This window comes from Tursiops truncatus, chromosome 15, assembly GCF_011762595.2.
Source record: "Tursiops truncatus isolate mTurTru1 chromosome 15, mTurTru1.mat.Y, whole genome shotgun sequence".
Lineage (NCBI taxonomy): Eukaryota > Metazoa > Chordata > Mammalia > Artiodactyla > Delphinidae > Tursiops > Tursiops truncatus.
The window spans coordinates 79,503,801-79,521,017 of NC_047048.1; the positions used below are offsets into that span (position 1 = coordinate 79,503,801).

Here is a 17,217-nt window from a genome sequence, read left to right on the forward strand (position 1 = left end):
GACTGAACAGCAGATGTTGACAATTCCTTCTTTATTTCTTTTTTGCCCCTGCAGGCTTTTTAGTGGGATCCAGATCTCTAGTATGGTTAAGTGATTTTTGCTTATGTATCATTCTAATATGTTTACTTAGTCACCTTAAGGAAAAAAAGGGGGGGGGCAGAAGAAACCCCACAGCTGGCGGGGGAATTTGCAACTGGAGAGGATCACTGTCCGCTGTCTGCTTTGCTTGACCTGGGCTCCAGGGTTTTCACTGCTCAGCTCAGACACATTTTCTTGACTCCCCAGTTTCCTTATGAAGCAGAGTGAGGCACTGAATCATTTTCCAACAACAAAAAAGCAGGCCTAATATTCCTAAGTTGATGAGGCCCTGCTAGATCTGATGACCTTTTGTTGGGATGTCATTTACAATATGATTAAATTATTCTCCGTGGCTGAACTGATAACTACAGCAGATATATATTCCTCCAGAGGCAGCAGAAAAATCTGCTGCTTTACCCTCTCGTGCACTGCAGAGATCTTTTGCAGGCAGATTACAGATTTTCGGTTTGGGGTTTGAAAAGGTGACCCTTGTGATGATGACTTTTTTCCCAAATCTATTTAACTGCTATCATTTTTCTCCAATCTGATTAACTATATCTATATGACTATACCTTAAAAGGCTATGTATTTATTTAATCTATTAGGAAAAATGGAAAAAGTTAAAAGAATGCTAGTCAAATTTCTTGGACTGTTTTTTTCCTGGCAAGTAAGAAAAGTAATTGACATTTCTGAGCATTGTCTATTTGCTATGTTAAATGTTGTATATGCATTATTTTATTTAATCTTGACAATAACATGTGAAGTATAATCTTTGCATTTAGCTTATATTTTGAAGGCCTCCTGTGTGTTAAATACTGTTCAGATATCTTGGAAACAATAAGTCCTGCTCTCAACAAATTTATCTTCAGATTAAGTAGGATTTCCAAGTGTCCATATCTTGTGCCTGGAACTTAATAGGTGGTCCATAAATGTTGAATGTATAAAACAGAATCAGGTTTGATCCAGATCTGCCTCTTTCCACAGCTCAGGCTTTGTTCGGGGGGGGGTGGGGTGTGTGTGTGTGGTGTTGGTGTGGGGTGTGTGTGTGTTGTGTGTGTGAGTGTGTGTGGGGTGTGTGTGTGTGTGTGTGGTGTGGTGTGTGTGTGTCTGTGTGTGTGTGTGTGTGTGTGTACTATTCAGCCAGAAAAAAGAAGGAAATCCTGCCATTTGCAAGAACAAGTGTAGATCTTAAGGGCATTATGCTAAGTGAAATGTCAGACACAGAAAGACAAACACTGTATGATCTCATTTACGTATGGAATCTAAAAAAAACAAACTCACAGAAAAAGACATCAGATTTGTGGTTGTCTGAGGCACGGGTGAAGGGTGGGGGAATTGGGAAAAGGTGGTCAAAAGGTAAAAATTTCATGGATTCAGACTGTTCCCACCAAAGTATATCATTAACAATTCTCTCAGTAAATTTGGGAGAGGCTAACTTTCTTAATTTGAATATACCTAAAAATGCCTTTTTGTCCTGTTTTCTTTAATAATTTTATTGATGCATGCGAACATAAAGAAACAGTGCAAACCATAATGGTGTAGTTCAATACATTTTTAAAAATAATAATAGTAATAATAACAAAATCTTGGATAACCAACACCCATATCAAGAAATAGAAGCTCACCAGCATCTCCGAAGCCCCCATGTGTCTCTGAGTCACTGCCCTTTCTTCCCACCTCAAAGATGATCTCTCTCCTGACTTTTTACCCCATACTTCAGTTTGCCTGTGTTTGAACTTCAAGTTAATGGACGAAGGTCGTTTTGAACGTATTTATATTTTGGATCTTTCTAACTTGTTTTAGTATCTCACGTCTCATGGGGGTGCAAATTCTCCCCTTAGCTGTGTCCCTCAACTCTCATGAGGGACAGATGACTGTCCCTCATGGTGGATCATATCCTCCTGTAATTTTTTATTATGAGCTTCTATTTGGGACAGGCATATATTCTTTTTCCTCTTGGATTCCCATGTGTCCTGGGCTTGGAAGAATCCATGTCGAAGAGTTTGTGTGCTCTGACGTGCACTGACTGCTTGGAATGGTCTAAGGTTATATGAACTGACCTGGCTTCAGATTCCTACCCTGCTGTTGGTAAAATTTCAGATTCCACACCTGTGCATCATACGTGAGATCAAAATATACATACTTCTGGCAAATCCCCAGTACTTGCTATAACTTGCCTCCTATATAACTTTTTTCAAATTGACGCAAATATTTTTATAAATTCAAAACCAAACTCTCTGTATGATGATGCAGACATCGTAGTTATAGGTTACCTGACATAACTTCACGTCCCACATGTTACAGAGTTTTCATCAAGAATTTATTCCCAGTTAACACATGAACATGTCTTTTGTTCATGGAACTCACTAAATGGGGTCCAGATGCCTAAAAGGATGGCATATGTTCTACAAACAGATACAAATAATGAACTAGTAGATTTCCCTTTGGGCAGGCATGGTGAACCTAATTTCTTCTTCTTGGTGTCCGGACCCCTACTCTCCTTTACCAACTTTTCTTTCTGCTTTCCCATCTGGAAATTTTTCTTAGTTGTGTCACTACAGTCCTTTCCCTTTTAGCACCTCCCAGCCTTTGCTAATGACAGTCCCACCCATGAAAAACCCTATCCTCTCAACTATACTTTTCATAATATTCCTAAAGCCTACCATAAAACTTTTCTGAAGAACTGTAACTTTTCTCTAACTCCCTTTGTTTATGCTAAGAACATCCATGCCTCACAAAATGTGGTTTAATTATTAACGCAGACCTACGTCAGCAGCATCTGCTTGGCACTCTCTTGGCTCAGGGTGGACCAATATGCTCCTTAATTCTTTCAATGAAGATCTGGAGTCTCCTTCTTAGGACCACGTTGTGTGTGCAGTGGTCCTCTTTAACCATACGGTTATCTTCGTAGAGGTACCGTTGTGACACACCTTTCACGGGATGGGCATTGCTTCTGGGTCAACCAGTGGGATGCTTGGTACAAATGGCATCATCTCCACTTAAATGAAGAACAGGATGCTGGGCTGAAAGGAATACGTCTTAATTTAAATAGCATCTTTCACAGCAGTCTTTTTCTTGGTTCACCTGCCAGGTAACAACCTCCAAATTGGGTCCATTCTTTCAGCTCAGGATACCCAGGGTTAATGTCCCTCTCGTCTTCCCGTGTCCTTTAGTTTTCTAGAATGTTCTGCCTCGTATCCCATTTGCCCATCACACCATAATCTTCATTACTTCTTTTACATTTACTTCCTTCAGTTAGGGAGCCCATAATTAGTTCATTAGAATATGACATCAACATTTTAGAAAATGCTAATTCCCTCTTTCTCCAGGTAAGAAAATTCCAATCTTCAGCCTAATTGCCTTTCCCTATAAAGGAAGGAATGTTTTCACTTTCAGAGAAAGTCACCTTCATCCTTACACTTCATTTATGTAGGAGATAAAAAGTGATTTTAAAAAACTCAGTTGATTGCTCATGTGCTGATATGATCTCATGATGTAACAAATGCAAACACTATCATTCTCGACAGCATTCATTCAAGACCTACCATGTGCAGGGAGGTTGCTCTGCCTAACACTGACTTATGACAGGTGTTACATATCCCATTTCATTATACGCTCCCTAAGGATAATGTCCATGTCATGGTCACCACTTAAAAATCAGGATGGATCCCACGCAAAGTTTGGGTCAGACGTGGAGGCTGATGATGCCACACACACCCCAGGAGGGTATGTAAAGGTTTATTATTTATGTAACTGAGGTCTCTGGGAAAGCAGGGCCAGCATCTCGAGCAGGTCAGAAAGCGCTTGAGAGCAAAGAAAAGAGACTGCCCTGGGTTTTTTTTTTTTTTTTTTTTTGCAGTATGCGGGCCTCTCACTGCTGTGGCCTCTCCCGTTGCGGAGCACAGGCTCCGGACGTGCAGGCTCAGCAGCCATGGCTCACGGGCCCAGCCGCTCCACGGCACGTGGGATCCTCCCAAACCGGGGCACGAACCCGTGTCCCCTGCATCGGCAGGCGGACTCTCAACCACTGCACCACCAGGGAAGCCCGATGCCCTGGGTTTTTATTAAGGGTAAGGATGCAGCCAGGGTGAGAGTTCCCTCCCAGGCAGGGGCTTGCATGGTTTCAATGTCCCACTGGTGCCAAAGGCAAGAACAGCAAGCTTCCCTATACAGATGTGGGCGCAAGGGGAAGAGAGAGAGCAGAGGCTTAAAATCTATCAGCAGCCAGACTTCAAAAAATGGAATCAGGAATTTGGATTAGGAATCTTTTTTTTTTTCTCTAATATCTGATGGAAACTCAAAGAGTAAGTTCTTTGTAAGAGCATTAAGCTCGATCACTCCACCCAAAATGCAATGCTTTTGGAAAACCAAGCTGACACTTGTTGAGTCCGTCCAGCCTGTTTCTGCTGCCACTACTCTCCCTTGATGTCTGAAAAATGCCTTCTTTCATAGTTAGTCTTGCAGCTCTGCTCCAAAGGGAGGTTCAGTTCTGTCTGTTGATTTCCTTGGAAGTCTCACTTCTTCTGGCAGGATCTAAGATGAGGTCAGCAGTGTGTTCCCTATTTACTATGTGATCTCATCCCCCAGAACCCGAGATGAATTGTGAGTTCAACAATCACTCTCTGTCTCTTCACTTCCCCATCAGCATCCCCTGGTTGATCTGCGCTGAAGCTTATTATCCTTCAGGTTGTGTAGGAAAAAAAGAAAATGTATCAAATCTATTTCCTCCCCCAAATAAAAATGCAAAATGTACATTTTATACTTCCTCAATCTCCTTTGATGTTCACATATTCTAGGCTACATCCGACCCTTAGAAACTTGTGTAATTGTAATCACAGAAATTAACATTAATTTTATCATCATCACCATTTTGCATTCAGATAAATACCTAGCTTGACAAAAATAGGGCATTTATATATATGTACATATTTACACACATTGCCAAGATCTGAACATTTATGTCCCTTCAAAATTCGTATATTGAAACCTAACCCCCCAAAGTGATGGTATTAAGAGGTGGGGCCTTTGGGAGGTAAGTCATGAGGCAGAGCCCTCATGAATGGATTAGTGCCTTTATAAAAGTGTCCAAGAAATGTCCCTTGCCTTTTCCACCATGTGAGGTTTCAGCAAAGAGATGGTCATCCAGGAAGTAGGCTCTCATCAGACACTGAATCTGCCAGCTCCTTAACCTTAGACTTCCCAACCTCCGTGAACAATTTCTGTTGTTTATAAGCTACCCAGTCTGTGGTAGTTTGTTACAGCAGCCTGAACGGACTAAGACACACACACTTGCTACATGTTGGTTTTACGTAAACACTCAAACCAATGAATTACACGTAGGGTAGAGTCTAAATGGCCCTAAATGGCCCTAAATCTTAAACATGGCCCTTATTCAAGAAAATATACTCACTGACTTTTTTTTCTCTCAAACTCTGAAAGCATCAATTACATTTGGTCATGAAAAAAATAATAACATGAATGATAACCTAAAATTTTCAGCCAAATAAACACTGGGATCATTATATTATTAACCCTGATACCCTGAGAAATTTATTTGGCAGTCACAACCTCTCTGAAAGGATTGAGTAAACTTTTAAATACCTGGTAGAAATGCACTGTGTGTATTTCCCAAGGTACCCCTGAGGTTTAGATTATTTCAGTTGATAGTTTCTGAGAGGAAAAAAATAATAATAAAGCATTTTTTCTCCTTCTTCATACCCAAAGTTCTTAGAGAAGAATTAATTGAGGGGGTTTAATTAATCTACTTTGGTTTTAGAACTGTCTAATTGTAATTAAACAGAGAACAAACTCCTTGTACATAATTTTCATTTCCAAAGTCATGCACTAAATATCTTTGATTTTTCATGAGTTTGCCAGTGGAAGTTCATTCTTCTTGTCAAGGAACCCACTCTTACAGCAACAATTCATCTTACCCTGCTGGCCTCTTGATTACAGCAAGCAATTTGGATCCAAAGTTTCAAAGCTAAAGGAGCTTTATATGGAAAAAGAAAATACACTTTATTCCTAATTGACATTGTCAGCTGTCAACCTATCAATGATTGACATATTTCATTTTCTCAAATTCAAAAAAGCTGTTTTCTAACATCTAAAAATTGATTCTGAATTGTACATATGGTGTTATCCTATTTGTTCATTCAACAATGACTACCGCTCTATCTAGAGATGTGATTCTGTCAGTATCTAAGTACATACTTATATCTGTATCACTGGTGACATAATTATAAGAAGAGCTGTGGGGCTTCTCTCCAGGGATAGGATTAGAAGAGACCCATAGTACATTTTATATCTCCACATTGTTTGAGGAATTCACAATCATGTTTATGAGGTATAAGTCTCAGTCTAAACTCAAGTGTACAAAAAAATATTTTCTCATTGTGTTTTATTTCTGCAACAGAACACACAAACACACCTAGTGTTGAATCAGGAGCTAGAAAGTAAGTCAACAATCTAGATTTTTGCACTTTCTTCCTGTCACCTTGGAGTCTACAGACACCCTTGTTCCCGTCTGGCTTTTATCTGCTAGTCCATGGAACCAGCTGCATCCCCCTCTTCCTGACTGTGAAGACTCTTCACACCCTCTGGATGTCCTTAAACCAACTGTTCCCAGACATGTGGGAGACACTTTCCATGTCCTTTGCTGCCATAGCTGGCAGAAAACTCTATGAGGCTCAACTGCTCAAACATATGAAGATACACAATAAACAAGATAAGGTCAGAAAGTATGAACTGCTGGGAAGGATATTAAAACTGGATATTATAATAGGGAGTGTGAGTGGGGTGGGGCACTTACTTCAGAGGGGGCAGTCAAGGATGGCTTCTTGGAAGTGGTGCTATTTGAGTTGAAGTGCCCTCTGCTGTCTCCTTCATAAGATCGTAAATTTAAGGTAGGACATGATCATTGAAGAGCTCAAAGACCTGGCTTGAAGGGGGTACAAAATGGTGCGACAACTGGTGTCCAGGCAGCAGATATTAATCAGTCATCACATCTGGGCATGAGCTACTGGGAGGAATAAGTCCCATCGTTTGTTTTCTCCATCCTTGTCAGAGCCCATTCCATTCAACCTCCATAGGTAAAGAGTCTAAGAGCACAAGCTGGGGTCCTGTGCTCCCCCACTGACTAGGGAAGACCGAGGTATCTTTATTTCTAATTTCACCAATAATTCTCCAAAAGGGAGCTGCACTACAAGTTACCCCACCAAAAAGTGGTGAGTGCACTATGGAAATGGATACCAAGCAGCCAGGAACCACAGATAGCTCTACGTGTTCTCAGGGCACACGAAAGGCGTTCTACTATTTGACTTGCTAAACAATCACTGCAACTTTTTACAATCTCATCAGTATCTACAACTAGGATCCCACTGCAGCTCCACTTAGTATATTCCATTTTGAGGAGGAAATCTGTCATTCTGTGTATTATTGGCTCAAGACATCATGAAGTGTCTTCCCTAAGAATGGACTAATATAAAATTATTGCCTGCCCTCCCCCAAATCTTGCTTAAGAAGGTTGGTAAGTAGAACTAAAAATAATAAAAATGAGGCAGACATCTTGATCATCCCAAGGAAGTTTATTTGCAGAACAACCCAAAGCCCTTCCCCTAACATAGCAGACACCTGTGCTCTCAGTGCTGAGACAGACTATGGAGTTGGAAGGAAAGACCTGGGTCTGACTTTTGTCTTTTTTCATCACTAATAATAGGGTTTGGGCTACTTAATACCACTAAAGCCCCTTTCCTTATCTTTTAAGCAGGAAAATAATATCAAAACGTGGGTTTGTGTGAGAGCAAATAATGTAAGGTCTGCAAGAAGGAAGTACTTAACTGCACATCGTCTAGTGCTAGTCACTGATACCCATGTTCTAAAGCCAATCCTTTCCAGCAACTTAGCATCTGTGCCGAAGAAAACTGACCACAGCGAGGGTTAAAACTATATAGATGGGCTTCCCTGGCGGCGCAGTGGCTGAGAGTCCGCCTGCCGATGCAGGGACGCAGGTTCGTGCCCCGGTCTGGGAGGATCCCACATGCCGCAGAGCGGCTGGGCCCGTGAGCCGTGGCCGCTGAGCCTGCGTGTCCGGAGCCTGTGCTCCGCAATGGGAGAGGCCACAACAGTGAGAGGCCCGCGTACCGCAAAAATAAAAAACTATAGAGATGCTCTAAACTCTGACTCTTCCTTCATTTGAGCTCTTTCCTTACCTTAAAGTTGTTTTTTTCCCTTCTATAAGCTAAATCTAAATTATATTTGCTTGTATTGTCATGAAACTGCATTTTACAAGTTATACTTATGCTTAGATTTTAGTCTTCTATTAGATGGCTTTGGGGTGGGGGGTGGCCTCGAGCAGATTAAGCTGGATTTACAACCATCCCAAGCAACCCTGTATGGCCAGTAATCCTGTATAACATTTACAATCTCTGAAGAGCACTGGTCTATTTGATTGAGGAATTTAGGCCTTCTAAAAATTTTGCATTCCATCCATCTTCACCTTGACACGATCTTCTGTTCCAAAAGTCACCACTTAGGTTATTTTCCAAAATAAACACATCATTTACAAACTATAAAGCTCCTGGGACTTCCCTGGTGGTGCAGTGGTTAAGAATCTGCCTGCCTATGCAGGGGACATGGGTTCGAGCCCTGGTCCGGAGAAATCCCACATGCCACGGAGCAGCTAAGCCCATGCCCCACAACTACTGAGCCTGCACTCTAGAACCCGCAAACCGCAACTACTGAGCCCACATGCCACAACTACTGAAGCCAGCATGCCTAGAACCCATGCTCCACAACAAGAGAAGCCACCGCAATGAGAAGCCTACACGCTGCAATGAAGAGTAACCCTGCTCGCTGCAACTAGAGAAAGCCTACGCGCAGCAATGAAGACCCAACGCAGCCAAAGATAAATAAATAAATAATTTATATGTAAAAATGAAACTATAAAGCTCTTTAGAACTGGCACTAAGTCTTCTCATTGGACAAACTTTCAGTGTAATTATATCGTTGGTTTGAAACTTGGGTACCTCTCCTCATCTCAACGAGGTGCCATGTGAAGGATGGAGTCCAGGGGAATGTGATTAGAGAGGAACCGAAGTCAAAGGATTTACCCCACACCATCAGCTTCACCTCTGTGATTTACATTAATGTTAAAGCTTAGCTTGCATGTTGCACACACCCTGAGGCTCTTTACTCCATTTGGGAGTGGAAATCTGCGTTATTATGCAGGTCTGACTCTAGACATGGGATTTTTTTTTTTTTTTAAGAACAGTCTAAAGTAAAATCTTGCTTAAGCAGTTGCTTAAGGGCTGACTATGTTGTTTGATAAAAGCACAGAGACAGAAGATAGCAAGGAACAGTGAAAATTTAGGGAAGAGGCAGATGTCAAGATGTGTAATGATTGTATGTATGTATTTTTCAGTCTTAAATGTATGAGAATTGAATCAGTCAATGCTTAACATTTCTTCTTCTTCCTCTACGAAATAAATAAGTTCACAGAATAGACTTATGACAAGTTCTCTGACAATGAACGCGTAACAAACGCGTTGAGTAGCTGTCGATGGGGAAATCACGTCAGGCACGATCACGTGTCCTCCTAGGCTGGGAGTCACAAGACCACCCATATCCAGTGTGGAGTTCCCCTTTCTCCTTGTATCCCATTTCACCCCATTAGACCCTCTGATAATCATGCTGTGTTTCCCTGTGAAATGCTTGTTACTGTGTGCTTCTGTTGTGACTGTAGGTTTAAAAGGATTTAGAAGATTCAAGCTTCAGAAGTCAAGCAGTGACTTGGCTCGGGTTAGGCTGACTTTTATTTTTTTAAACAAAAAACCAGGGTCAGGGAAATTGAATATCCTCCCTGTGCGTAACTGTTACTAATGGAATCAGTTGCCAGGGCAAGGGGGGCTGCTTCTATACTGGCAGAATTATGTAAGATTGTCTTGACTGTTGTTGAAGTTTTCCAGTATGAGGAAGGTGATCACAATTAGTTTATTTTTCTTCAACAATGAACTTTGCTGCTTATATTCTTTTAAGAATTTCTTTTATTTTGCCTGGTTCTGTAGCCAGTTATTCATGTTTGTCTGCCCCTTAAATCTTAACTATAAAGCAGGGGACATGTTTTAGATGTTTCCCATCCCTAGTGATTAAAACACTATCTGAAATAGGTCATGAGAGAAAGAAATGAATGCCTGAAGAGTGAATGAAAGAATCTTGGGGTAACAGAGAGGAAGGGATATAGTCTGTAAGACTGAAATTAGCACTCCTCAATTACAGCAGATATTTCATCTTTATGATTTAGGACTGGAGAATATATGGATTAATGGCTTCCTTTACAAATGTTAAAAATAAACTTGGGAGAAACTAAAAGAGTTACAGTCTTAGACCATCAAGTCTTAATTTATGCAGGTTTCAGTTCTCTCTCTCCCTCCCCCCAAAATATACGCATATAATATTTCTTTTCATTTCATGTTTATTTTTATGTAATTTTCTTTTTATTAGTGAACCAGTTTATCCACGTTGATGACCCTGACCAAGGTTTAACATTACCCGTGCACTTGCAATGGATCTTTATTGCAAGGGGCAGGGGAAATTCAAAAGTTTTCTCCTCAAACTTGGAGGTCAAGATTAGAGAAGACTATAATTGCATTAGAAAAGAAAACAAGATATTCCTTTTGTTTTACAGAATATACCTCACCCTCTAAATTTATAGATGTAGAGAATCAGAGTGATATGGTAGAGAAATAGGAACCCTCTTTCAATGCAGAATAACCAAGATTCCATCCGTGATGAGATCGATATACAAAATTGCAAGCAGAGACAAACCTGAAGTTGAAAGCAACTTGAAGTTACTGGCTGCAACTAAAATGAGATCTGTTGAGGCGCTTTTCTCTCCTCCTTGGGAGGTTTTCTAAGGCGACAGCCAGAGACAATACGGCACTTCGATGCAGTTAAGCCGTGACAGAGCTAATATTTATTGTTTCAAAGCAGCATCAATGTCACTTCGATTGGGCTGTTTGTTTTTAAGGGCACTGTCATTTGGATTTGGATTGGCTACTGAATCACCCCTTTATTACTGACTTGGGTATCGTTATGGAGCTGATAAAAATGTTTGGGTTGGTTACAAGTTCCAAGGAGCTCCAAGGAGCCCTACAGCACAATTCTATGTGCTCCTTGGCATCACTCATTTTCTGAGCGTCAGGATGTGAAAAGACTTCTCTGTAGAGAATTGAAAATCGTTTGTGCCTAAGGACCAGGACTGTTTTTTCTATTGTCCACTGCTGTTTAGAACCTTCAGTAGTTTTTAACGTGATTTTTTTATAGGAAGAAAATGCATTCATCACTTCAGAAAAAAACTGATAACGAAAACATTTTGACACATCTTGAAAGCATCACAAATGATGAGAGGGGTCTTGATTAAGAGTTCTCCAGTTTCCATTTGCTTGTTGTCTGCATTGAAAAAGATTAGCATGCATATGTGGCTGGTACCATGCTCAACTTTTTTTTATGTTTTTCAGGCAATGAAATTCAACAAATACTTACTTAGTAGTATCCTTTCACTAAACACTATCTACCTGTACGGTTTAGACCAAAATTTAAATGAATCTTTCCTCATCCTATGAAAACTCCCTTCAAAAAGGATTCAAAGGGATCCTTTGGAAACACAAATCCAATGAAGACTACTCTGCTCAAAACCATGTAATTAATGGAAAGAACCTCGCGATGATGGGCTGTGTGTCCCAGGTGGGTAGTGCCCAAATGCGTGTATTAGAGACACAAATATTCTCTCTCTCTCTCCACCCCTCTAGCCCCTGTCTTTCCCACTCCTTCATAAAAGGGAAAAACTCAAGATGCTTCTGAAATTTGGAGAGGGTTAGAATGTCAGATACCTGAGTCTGCACATAAATACGCCCGGTGAATTTCCCTTTGAGTATGTGACACCCTTGGGTCAGAGCCTGCTACCAGAAAATGGGACAACCATTTCCAGTTTTATTCAGAAACAATAGGGCATAGCAGTTAAGATCCAATTAATCCTGGCTCTGCCACTTACTAGCTGTGACTTACCCTTCAGTACATGAGGGTAATGACAGATCTACTTCATGAGTTTGTTGGCAGATAAATGAATTAATTCATGTAAAGTACCTGAAAACGTTTCTGACACACAGTAAGCACAGAATAAACATCTTTTTAGACTCAGGGCTGTTAACAATGATTCCTGTGTAAGAAGGTTCTCACATTCATTTTAGATATTACTTTTAGTTATCCAGTTAATAAAATGCCTATTTAATGCTAAATACTGAAGATGCAAAGATAAATACTATGGTCTCTTTCCTCAGGAAGAGAGGAGTGTAATATACAAACCATTATAAATATAACTGGCAAAATGACTGCAACATTTGAAGTGCAATGGGTTTAAATGAGTTTTAAAAGATGATTTAGCTTATTCACAATAGACTCATTCATAGTGACTCCATTTTTTTTTACATAAGTAACAAATTTAGTTAAAAATAAAATAATCAAATGATGGACAATAGCATGTATTTGAGAGAGGACTTGGAAGGAAAACAACAGACACCCAGGAAAGATGCATATAAGCCTAAGTTGGAAATGAAATGTCCAAGTTAAGAATGAAATGTGACATTGATAAATTAATTTTTACATTAGTTAGAAAATCAATAGATTGAACTAAATTGTAGGTGAGAAATGTCATTACTTTTTATAGTCATATTTACTTCTAAACTCATAGAAATTAAAGGATAATAGACTACAGATCTATAATTAAGATCGTAGAATAGAAAGGAGAAATAACTGGTATCAAAAAACTGAATTAAGGGCTTCCCTGGTGGCACAGTGGTTGAGACTCTGCCTGCTAATGCAGGGGACACGGGTTCGAGCCCTGGTCTGGGAGGATCCCACATGCCGCGGAACAACTAGGCCCGTGAGCCACAACTACTGAGCCTGCGCATCTGGAGCCTGTGCTCTGCAACGGGAGAGGCCGCGATAGTGAGAGGCCCGCGCACCGCGATAAAGAGCGGTCCCCGCTTGCCGCAACTAGAGAAAGCCCTCGCACAGAAACGAAGACCCAACACAGCAAAAATAAATAAATTAATTAATAAACTCCTACCCCCAACATAAAAAAAAAAAACAAACTGAATTAAGTGAGTTAAATTCTCTGTTTAGCATCTGTACCTCAGGGAGCAGCTGGAGACTTGGGTGACTCTCCATTAAAGCAGGACCAGGGTTTCATAGGGTAGGGAAGATGGGGTACACACCCCTAAGGCTTAAGCACAAGGCAGCAGTTGGTGTCTTGAATGGGAACTTGTAGGCAGGGGTAGTGCCTGTTTTTGTGCCACCATGACGGATGGACATCCTTGGTGCAATTCCAGAAACCATCAGAATGGTAATCCCATAGAACTGTGTTTGCAAACCTTGTGATATGTTAGTCAAGGCCATAGGTAAAGAAGGATGTGGGAAAGAACAACAAGAAATTAGAATAAGATAAAATATAAAACAAAATAAAAAGTAAAACAAAGAGAAGACAAGCAAGGTAGCAGTCAGAGGGAAACTGGGGATGCTCCCTCCAGAATGTCTATTTCCACAGTCATTTTCCACTGGCTTTAGTAGATGTCCCTGAATGGACGGACATAATCATTTGTCCTTGGACAACAGAACGCCATCTGCCTCAAGACTGCTGCAGGCCATCTCCAACGGGGGTTATTCACATGTACAAAATTCCTCCAAGACAGTTTGGATGTTGGAGAACTGAGATCTCAGTTTCCATGTGGAACACGGGTTCCCTTAAGGCACCAGATCTTGACTTCCTATTTTCTAAAATAATTCACATTTAGAGGTTTTTGTTGTTGTTGCTTTGTTTTGTCTTTTGGCCTGAATGTGGAGGAAATTCAAGATGATTTAATCAGGAGGAACTTGGCCACTGATCTGGGAGTAATATATAATCTGTTAAGCATAAATACAAGAAGCCACTATTTCAAGAAAATGATATTCCCACTCCAGGGCAGGCCTTTTTCAGTTTTCTTTTTTTTTTTAATGTCTTACTCAGGTAAAAACAACATTTATTAGTATAAAACAGTAATATCATTTTTTACTAGGGCTGTTTAACCCAGTAGTCTAGATACAAATGATCACTTTAAAGATAAGACACTCTCCCATCTTGATTTGAAATTTGCCAGGAAAGTCATTTTTATAAAATGATCTATGGAGCCTTTCTACAAGATTATGAAAAAAAATTATAAAATATTTAGAGTGCAATTAAAACGCAGTGTTTTTGTTGCCTTCCTCATACTAATTTCTACATCTATTTTCATATCAAGGAATAAGAGTTAGAAACACGAAATCCTTCACAAGGGGTAGGGGACAGATAGTAAAGCATGAAGACAGTTGTGGGATGGTTCTGCTATTTTTGCTGCTGCCCCTTGAAATTTAAAAGGAGCTTAATGTATGCCTAGTATTGGCTTCAAAGACCACTAGCAAGAACAGAGATGCGCAATTATCTTTTAAACCCATGTTCCCCTTTGATAAATAGAAAACATTATATGCCCTTCTTTTAAAGCTTTTTGCATTTTTAGGGTAATTGGTTATTATTAAATATGAATGAAAGCAAAGAGTGGAAAACACTGTTTGTTTTCAAACTCCACTTTATCTTCCAAGAATGCAATCCCCCCAGGAGACGCAGGATACAACCGGCCTTCTGAACCCCCTTCACCCACATGAACTACTGCTCAAGATCCCACACATTTATGCATATTCACCAGCCCTTTTTATGTTGTAATGCCCTCAGCAATTTGGGGGAATATCAAAACAGGTAAAAATTATTGAGGCCTGACAGCTGCAAAAGGTCACCAAATTAAATTCATAAGGGTTACCTACAGCGCATCATAATACACAGAGAGGGAAATTAACTGACCTGCACACTTTGTAAGGATCATCCTCCAATCCTTTTCACCATCTGGTTTCACAAAAGAGCCAGGCTCCTCCGACTCTTTCAGACTCCACACAAATCAGCATATAAATTAACCAGCTGTAAAGCATGCATTTTAAAAAAATCCCCTGATTATCAGAATGAAACCCGAAAAGTTGTGAGAAAGGGGGTTGGGGAGGTTGAAGGGGAGAAAGACAAAGTAAGGGAGAAAGACGTAGATAATTAAAAATCTGATTCATTCATTGGAAGTGGAGAAGCTCTATTCCTGCCCTAAAAATTTCTGTAATTGAGTTTCCCAATACTCTAAAGAGCGGGAGCTCAGTTTGGGGTTTAATTTAAGCAAGTATATTTATATGTTTCTTTTTTCTTGTCCTGAAGCTTCTTAAACAATGTCTAACATTACATAAATTTTAAAAAATAATTATACATAATTTTTAAAAAGTTAAATTATTCTCAAGTTAAATTTTTAAATAAACTTACATAAATTTGTTTAAATAAACAATAGGGCTTCCCTGGTGGCGCAGTGGTTGGGAGTCCACCTGCCGATGCAGGGGACGCGGGTTCGTGCCCCGGTCCGGGAAGATCCCACATGCCGCAGAGCGGCTGAGCCCCGTGAGCCATGGCCGCTGAGCCTGCGCGTCCGGAGCCTGTGCTCCGCAACGGGAGAGGCCACAACAGTGAGAGGCCCGCGTACCAAAAAAAAAAAAAAAAGCAATAATTTAGGGATCTAGTGGGAACACGAAGAGGACGTTTGACAACAGAGAAGGGTACATGGGGAAAGGGCTGGTGACCCTGAGGGAAACCAAGAAGGCCAGTTTTCCCAGGGGGGCTGGGGGACGTCCAGATTCCTGGAGGAAAGCACATCTACCGAATAATCACTTTTCTGCTCACGGGTGGGACTGCATGGCAGGTAGCGGAAAACTCAGGACTTAACATGAGTGTCGAGGCAGACTCCAAAATGACCCCCCAGTTCTCCTACCACCTGGATTCATGCCCTTGTGTAATTGCCTGCTGCGTGGTATAGGCCGGACCTAGGGACTCGCTTCTAATGAAGAGAATATGGCAAAAGGGAGCGGATGCTGCTTCTGGGATGAGGCTGTAAAGGATGGGGACCTGCATCTTGCTCATCCTCTCTTGCGCTTTCACTCAATCACTTTGATGAAGACAGAGCTACACGCCTCCCCACAGAGAGGCCCGCATGGCAAGGAGGGGGCCTCCAGCCAACAGTCAATGAGGAACTAAGACCTCAGTTCAACCGCAGGGAATTGAAGCTCACCCACGGCCATGGGTGAACTTGGAAGCGGGTCCTGTCCCAGGTGAACCTTGAGATGACTGTGGCCCAGCTGACACCTTGAGACAGACCCCGAAACAGAGAACCCAGCTGGGCTGCTACCCTTTCCTGACTCACAGAAACTGTGAGATAACGTGTTATTTTAGCCGTTAAGTTTTGGGATAATTTGCTCCACAGTAATAAATAACTAAAACAAGATTTCCTAAACGTCATTTATCCAGTCGTGTATCACCATGACAACTTCTCCTTCATATGCTGTGATAATGCTTCTCCCCACAAAGCTGTCTACATCTTAATCCCAGGAACTTGTGACTGTGTTATCTTACATGGCAAAAGGGACTTTGCAGATGTGATTAAATTAAGGATCTTAAGATTGGAAAAATATCCTAGATTTTCCAAGTAGAACCAATGTACAGTAAATCCCCTACCTTTGGACCTTCAAGTCGTGAACTTTCAAAGATGTCAACGTGCGTTCCATCAATGTCAGGCATGAGTCAAACTGCAGCTTGCCCTCCGTCTCCTATTGCTGAGGATCCTTCAGCTCTACCATCTCCCACCTCCTCTCCCTCCTCCAGTCAGTAACTCTTCTTGTCTGTTCACGTGATGCCAGCCCCTGGATGCCAGTACAGTACTGTACTACTGTACTTTTCAAGGTGCTGTACTGTAAGTAAATGTTTTCTTTACTTTTTGTGTGTTTTTAATGTATTATTTGTGTGAAAAGTATTATACACCTAGTACAGTACATACTACAGAGCCGATTGTGTTAGTTGGGTACCTAGGCTAACTTTTTTGGACTTACAAACAAATTGGACTTAATGAATGCACTCTCAGAACGGAACTCGTTCATACGTAGGGGACTTATTATAGTTACAAAGGCCCTTAAAAAAGAGAGAAAAGAGTGTGGAAGTCA

At 40.9% G+C, this 17,217-nt stretch overlaps 1 long non-coding RNA gene across 1 annotated transcript in view; it reads left to right on the forward strand.

Moving 5' to 3' along the window:
* LOC109551311 (uncharacterized) overlaps positions 1-16,954 on the forward strand; it is a 130,161-nt gene extending 113,207 nt beyond the window's left edge. Inside the window, exon 4 of the long non-coding RNA XR_002178030.3 lies at positions 11,595-16,954. This is a non-coding gene — a long non-coding RNA (uncharacterized lncRNA). The remainder of the gene's footprint in view (positions 1-11,594) is intronic.
* The last annotated feature ends 263 nt before the right edge of the window (positions 16,955-17,217 follow it).